The following is a 7,111-nucleotide window of genomic DNA, read 5'->3' on the forward strand; positions in this document are numbered from 1 at the left end:
TGCATGCATGAGTGCGTGTAGGATAAATTGCTAGCCAAGAAAACAAAATTATTAGTTTTCAAAACTACTGAAACTGAGTGAATGCTGAAGTGGGAAGCTAGAACCTCAGAGTCTTTCTAGGATAAACTTTTAACAATGGATATAAGACCTCCCTACCCACCAAGGCCATTTTCTTGGAGCTATGCCTGAATGGAGATAAGCTTGACAAGAGACGCACCCCACTCCTCCGGGGGCATTTACTCACTCAAGTGCTGAGTTTGCCTCTTTGTTGCATTTCCTAGTAGCCTTCCAGAGTTTTTCTCTGAACCCAGTTGGCACAGCAGGGAACACAAGGGGAGATTAATTTCAAGGCTGCATTTGTAACTGGTGAAGTGTTAGTCCCAGCATTGATTTAATGGTAAATACTTCTAAAGTAGCAAAACAAAAACAAGTGATCAAGCCTAAATGAATTTCCACGTGTGATCAATTGCATTTCCAAACAGCCAACCCAAACATGTTCTATCGATCCTACCATCCAGCTCTGGATGTATGAAAAAGGGGAGAAAAGCCCCAAATGGAGCATCTTGGACTTAAAGACCTTCAGAAACATCATCTTTCCCCCTAAGAAAGCTAAAGTAGCCCAGGACCATATTCTTAACTCATGAATTTTTCTACCCTGGTACATCCTAGTTCTGCCAAACTGCAAGGTTATTCTCATTAGGTAGAAGGTGAGTCCACTGCCTGAAGCAGAGAAGTGTTCATAACATCTGCCTGTGTAATGACCATGCCACTTCCCCAAACAGTCCCTACTGTCTCCTTAAAAAAAAAAGAAAAGAAAAGAAAAGAAAAGAAAAAAAAGAAAAAGAAAAAGTACTACATGAAATCTACCGTGCGTCGGCCCACCGCCCAGCGTCTGAGTCAGAGCCTGTGTGTCTTTACTGAGGTTCTGGGTGACCAGGGCGTATCACTTTCAGAGTTGCTCCAATCGCTGCATTTATGGCTGTCTTCCAACCACACACGACATAATCACTATCTATTTTAAAACAATTTTCCTAACCCACATGCGATGGAAGATACTCCTACACAGGTCGCCAACTTCCTACTGGAAACAAAACGCTTCTCGCACTGAGCTTGTCGTCTCTCAGGACGAACGCGTGTGTGTGTGTGTGTGTGTGTGTGTGTGTGCGTGCGTGTGCGTGTGCGTGCGTGTGTGTGTGTGTGTGTGTGTGTTTATCTTTGACCATGCAACTCTTGGAGCCAAGAAAGCCACCCCCAATTTTGCCATCGTGCCTGAGCCAAATCAGAGCTTTAGAAGAGGAATGAATGGGCGATGCGAGCCCTGAAGCCCAGGGACTTCTCGCACCAACATAAGTGGGTGGGGGTGGGGGGAATCCCTCCGTAAAGGGAGGGGGCGGGGGGGAATGATCGGAGAAGGACACGAAGCGGCCGACCGAAGGCGGCCGCGGCTGCAGCACTTCTCCGACTGCCTGCAGAGGGGACTGAAATCTTCTTGTTCGGTAACCAGGCACTCTCTGCCAGCCTCGCATGGGCGCGAATGATAATACATCGAGGTGGGCGAACCGATGCGCCGAGACCAGCCACCCCAAAAAAGGTCAAAACTTCGCAAACCTCGGGGATCACAGCCCCGGCACAAACACATCCATCAGTCAGAGCGGGAGAAGGGGGACTCGGGGACTCGGCTAAGGGTTCTGAATTTTGTTTTTCCTTTCGAGCTCTGGCTTGCAAAGTACAGCGGCTACAAGCAAAGCCAGAGAGGTGCAGGAAGGCTGAGGGCGGCAGGGGTGCGGGTGGGGAGGGAGGGGTGTCTCACACCCGCCACCCAGGCCTCGCAGTGACGAAAGCCGTCAGCAGCCCCAGCCTCACCCCGGCCCCTCCGCCGCGGCGGGCAGACGCCCCCTGCAGCTCCCTCCATCCAGCTTCCGCCCCCCGCATCCCCAGCAGCCCCACGCGGGCAGCAGCCCCCCGGCCCGGGCCGCGCGCCGGGGCTCGCATCCCTTCCGCGCGGCAGACACCCCGCAGGCCTGCCCCCACCCCCGGCCCACCCGGGCGTGCCGGGGGAGCCGAGCCGGGGCGCGCGCCGCCGCCCACTGCCCCTGCCCCGGGGCCGGCGAGGGCTCCCGCTTACCTTGGCGCTCGCGGGGGGGGCCGAAGGTGGCAAGCCTCCCGCCCCCCGCCTCTTCGCTCCGCGCCCGGTGTCTTCCTCCCGCCTCCTCCTCTTCCTCCTCCTCCCCACCGTGTGTCCGGGGCTCCCCCTCCTCCCCGCGGCTGGGAGTAGAAGCCGAACAGCCCGAAGCCGGGCCCGCGTGCGTGCGGGCGGGAGGCGGCGGCGCGCGGCCAGCTCGCCAGTGACTGAGCGCGGCGCGCAGCTCCCAACTAAAGTGTGAAAGGAGCGGCGGCCCCGGCGGCCGCGGCACGGAACGTCCCCCCGGGAGTGGGCAGGGAGCGAGCGAGGGAGGGGACCGGGGAGGAGGGAGGGAGGCCGGGAGGGAGGGGACCTCCTCGCCCAGTCACTCGCTCGAGGGGCGGGGGCAGCCAGACACTCCCCCGCCGCCGGGCTCCCGCGCGCGCCCCGCTCCCCCCCACCCCGGGGAGGGGCCTGCGGAGGCCGCGAGGGCGCCGCGCCGGGGAGGCAGGGACCGCGCGAGCGGGCGATCGGGGCCGCGAGGGGCTGCGGGAGGGAAGGGGGCGAGGACCGGCGTGTGCGCGCGCACGCGCGCCCGTGCGTGTGTGTGTGTGTGTGCGCGCGCGTGTGTGCCCGAGTGTGTGTGTGTGTGTGTGTGTGTGCGTGCGCGCGCGCACCCCGCGCGGCGGGCCAGCGGGAGGGGAGCCCGCGGAGCGAAAACCGCGTCCTGGGCCTGTCGCTCGGGCGGCGGCGTGGGAGCCGCGGGGCGGCCCGAGGACCCCGAGGGCCTCGCTCTGCGGGAGACCCGGGCCACCCGCGGGGCCCCGCCGCGGGGCTGCGCCTGCCGGATGCAGACGGAGGGAAGGCCGGGCATCCTCGGCGCGCGGCGCAGCCCGGCGGCCCGGGCCCCACCACCAAACCGCCCCCTCCCTGCCCTGGAGCCGCGGCGCCTGCAAGATGAATGAAGCGGGGGTGACTCGGCACTAGCGGCCCTGGAGGGAAAGAGACGGGCACGCCGCGGGTGCCAGACCGGGCGCCCTGCGCCCCCTCCCCGCCCTTCCCTGCCTCCTGGGACCGAAGGGCCGGGGCCGCCCCTCTTGCGCGCTTCTGGGATGGTTGGGGATCCGGAAAGATCGTCGTCCATCACTTCATTTGTTCAGTTTTTTTTTTTTTGTGAACCCTCATAAGAGATCGACCAATTTCTCACCCTCTGGAAGAAGGTATTTTTCTCCTCTTCCCCATCATACTGGGCGTTTCGCGTGCGCACTTAATTGATCTTTCAGCATCGACAGAGGTCGGATGCCTTTGTGCGGCTTCCCCGCGCTTCGCTGCTCCTGCATTGCCCTAGACACGTAAGGAATGTCAGGCCTCCAGGGTGAGGACACCCGAGAAAACAATAGGGGCCCCTCGGTCCCGCGGAATACACACAAACAGAATCATTTCTCACTTTCAGCCCAGATGAAGTTAGAAAATAGAAATGGACGCACCAGAGCTGATAGATACAGTGATGAGACACTTAAGAGCAAATTCTTGATTTCGTTTAATGAAAGAAGTTTATAGCCACCCATAATGGCTAGAAAGTCGGCCTTTTCGGGGGGGAAAGAATGGTTTTCCAGCGCGCTCCCTTTTTCAGTTTAAAAGGCTGGTATTACATTGTTTTTTTGAAACTCATTTGTATTCCATTTTTTAAATTATCCATGGTCTAGTTCTTTTTTCTCTTTGGAACCAGAACTCTGTAGTCCAGCCTCCTGAAGAGTAGTTAGAAGGGAAGGTAGGCCAATTAGGATCCCAGTCAGGGGCCGCCAGCCCCGTACCTTTGACAATGTGTTTAATTTGTTTAAGCCTTCCTTTCCTCATCTGTAAAGTGCAGCTGATGATACTGGCTCTTACCTCATTAGGCTTGTTGTCAAAGTAAAAGGAAAATAAAATGAGGTGGCAATGCATGTAAAACACTTTGCATAATGCTTGACACATGGTGAGAACTCAATAAATATGAGCCATCATTTCAGATACAAAGTTTAACCCCAAATTTAGCAGACTTCTTTTTTTTCTCTCTCTCTCTCTTTGCATTCCTCCATAAAGTTAGTGGGAAATACCAACTGCTGGGTTTATCCCAAATGTAGTCAACCCTCCTCTGGGGTTTTTAGACCATACCTGAAGCCTTCTATGGTAAAATGAAAGAAGTATATAACTAAGATGTGGGTGTGTTTATCTATCTATCTATCTATCTATCTATCTATCTATCTATCTATCTATCTATGATCATGGATAAAAGGATCATTAAAGATAGTGTTTGTCTTTCCCCACCTCTCTCCTTCCCTCATCTACATAAGACCACCCTGAACAGACCAGGCTCTGTGAATGTTGACCTGTGTTGTACTCTATGCACTCAGGGCTCAGAGCCGTGGCTGGCACTGCAGATTTCTTGAAGGCAAGGCACTGCGGGTCTTCTTCCACTTAGCATCCTGAAAACGAACAGAAAACCACAGAGCAAGCACTTTATACATACATAAATTAAAGAATATCCATACTCTGCCCTTTTAAAGCAAGTTTTTAATTATTTAACGTAATACACATTCATTGTAGAATAAAGTGGACCCTTGGACAACACAGGTTTGAACTTCATGGGTGTTTTTCAATAAATACCTCTACTGTTTTCGATGATCTGTGGTTTAGTCCAAGGATGCAGAGGGCCGACTGCACTAATGTAGCCATTTTATAGGAAACTTGAGTATCCCCAGGTTTCGGTATCTACAGGGACCCTGAAACCAACCCCCCGCAGATACCAAGGGACAACTAAATGTTAGAGGCAGTCGAAGTTATACGTGGGTTTTTGACTGTGCGGGGATTGGTGTCCCTACACTCAGTGTTGTTCAAGGGTAAACTGTATTTTAAAATTTCAGAAACTCAGCCAAGAAAGAAGAAAATAAAAATCACCATAATCTTACCATCCAGAGAGAAGCACTCAATATGGCTTCAAGTATGTCTGTTTTTCCTTCATATATTTCACTATTATTCAATCAGCAAACATTTATTAAGTACCTAGTTTGGGACAAGCCAACTTCTCAGGGCCAAGAACAGGCTGGAAGTTGTTAGTGTTGTTTCCCAGTAGAAACTACTCCTCAGAAGCAACATTTTCTAAGGTAGTATGGCTCTCCAGGCAGTCTACAAAAAGTCCATAAGATGAATTCTGTGATTAAATGGTAGTGTTGACCAGAAACAATCCAAGTTTTGTAGGGTTTAAAGCACTTACAATTTGGGGAGCCATCTTCAAGATAAGACAAAAGCACAAAACCCCTTGAAAGGGCTCATATAAGTGAGGGGTCTAGAAATTGAAGCCCCTTTTGCTTCTTAGTAAACCCTCTTTGGTGCTGGAATTTCTGTAGAAATTAAGTGCTTTGATAGACATTATTTTAATGTGCAAAATCATTTCTAATTTCACCTGGGACCCCTCTTCTCCTCAAATCTAGAAGAGATGGGGGTGGAGACTCCAACTGCACACAGATGAGTGGGGAAGGGACAGACAGGATGGGGGACTTAGGTGCTAGAGAGACCCCTCAGGTGTAGGTATGCACCACAAACCAAGCAGCAGGTGCTGCCTGCCCATGTGGTCAGCACGAGCCAAATCTACTAGACGTTTTGCCACAGAATAATCTCTGTAGTTATTCATCATTATCAAGAGGACTATTAACATACTTACATAGAAAGAATGAAACATGGTTCCCCCACTTCACAAGCAATAAAACCATCTCCTCTTTGCCTTTCCATCCACCGGAATCTCTGAATTCCATATCTTCAAACACCCTGAGTGGATTTTTTAAAATTTATTTTTAATTACTTTTTTTCAGTTACAGTTGACATTCCACATTATTTTATATTAGTTTCAGGTGTACAGCATAGTGATTAGACATTTATATAACTTAGGAAGTGACCCCCCCACCCCCACCCCACATAAGTTTAGTAACCACCTGGAACCACGCATAGTTATTATGACATTATTGACTATATTCCCTATGCTGTACTTCCTGCCCCCATGACCATTTTGTAAGCACCAATTTGTACTTCTTAATCATTTCAACTTTTTCACCAGTTCCCCAAACCCCCTCCCATCTGGCAACCATCAAATTCTCTGTATCTATGAGTCTGTTTCTGTTTTCTTTGCTCATTTATTTTGTTCTCTAGATTTCACATATAAGTGAGATCATACAGTATTTGTCTTTCTTAGTCTGACTTATTTCACTTAGCATAATACCCTCTAGGTTAACTGTAATTTTTAAAAAGTATATCTCTTTTGGCCAGAGAAGTTTAATTTTAATCTTCAAAGGCATTACTATCATAATGAATTCTTTTATTCATAAAGATTTAACATAAATACTTGGTTTTATAGGATCATTCATAATAGGTAGGTTTGAATTGTTTTGTTTCTTTTTTTTTTTTTTTAATTTTTATAAGATTTTATTTATTTAAGTCATACTGATTACATTGCCAGGAAGCAAGATCGCAAATGCTCTCTTGTTTCTTATTTTTTAAGTAGAGTGTTATGAATGGAAGGCTTATATCTCCAAAATCCATAAGTTGAAGTTCTAACCTCCAGTGTGGATATTGGGAGGTAGAGCCTTGAGGAAGTGAGGTCAGGAGGGTGAGGTCTTCAGAATGAGATTAGTGCCCTTTATAAGAAGAGAGCGGGGAGCTCTCTGCTACACCCCACCCCTCACCCTACCCTACCCTCACCCCCTAGCCTCTGCAAGCCAGGAAAAAGGTCCTCACCAAGAACCTGACTGAGTTGGTACCTTGATCTCAGATTTTGAGTCTCCAGAACTATGAGAAATAAATATCTGTTGTTTAAAGCACCGTCTATGGCATTTCATTACAGCAGCCCGAGCTGATTAAGACTTATAGATTTCCTTTACCATTGACTAGTAAAAGGAAACCAAAGGAAAATGCAGGTTGATTGAGAGAAGAATAGTGAAAGCTATACACACAAAAATA

General features: G+C 50.0%; 1 protein-coding gene across 2 annotated transcripts in view; it reads right to left on the reverse strand.

Moving 5' to 3' along the window:
• Positions 1-2,431, reverse strand: part of CUNH1orf21 (chromosome unknown C1orf21 homolog) — a 187,609-nt gene extending 185,178 nt beyond the window's left edge. For both annotated transcript variants that reach the window (XM_016145607.2, XM_016145606.2), the window contains exon 1: positions 2,126-2,431. The gene's annotated coding sequence lies outside the window, so the exon portion shown is untranslated. The remainder of the gene's footprint in view (positions 1-2,125) is intronic.
• Between the last annotated feature and the right edge of the window lie 4,680 nt (positions 2,432-7,111).

Source organism: Rousettus aegyptiacus, unplaced genomic scaffold, assembly GCF_014176215.1.
Source record: "Rousettus aegyptiacus isolate mRouAeg1 unplaced genomic scaffold, mRouAeg1.p scaffold_m13_p_17, whole genome shotgun sequence".
Classification (NCBI taxonomy): domain Eukaryota; kingdom Metazoa; phylum Chordata; class Mammalia; order Chiroptera; family Pteropodidae; genus Rousettus; species Rousettus aegyptiacus.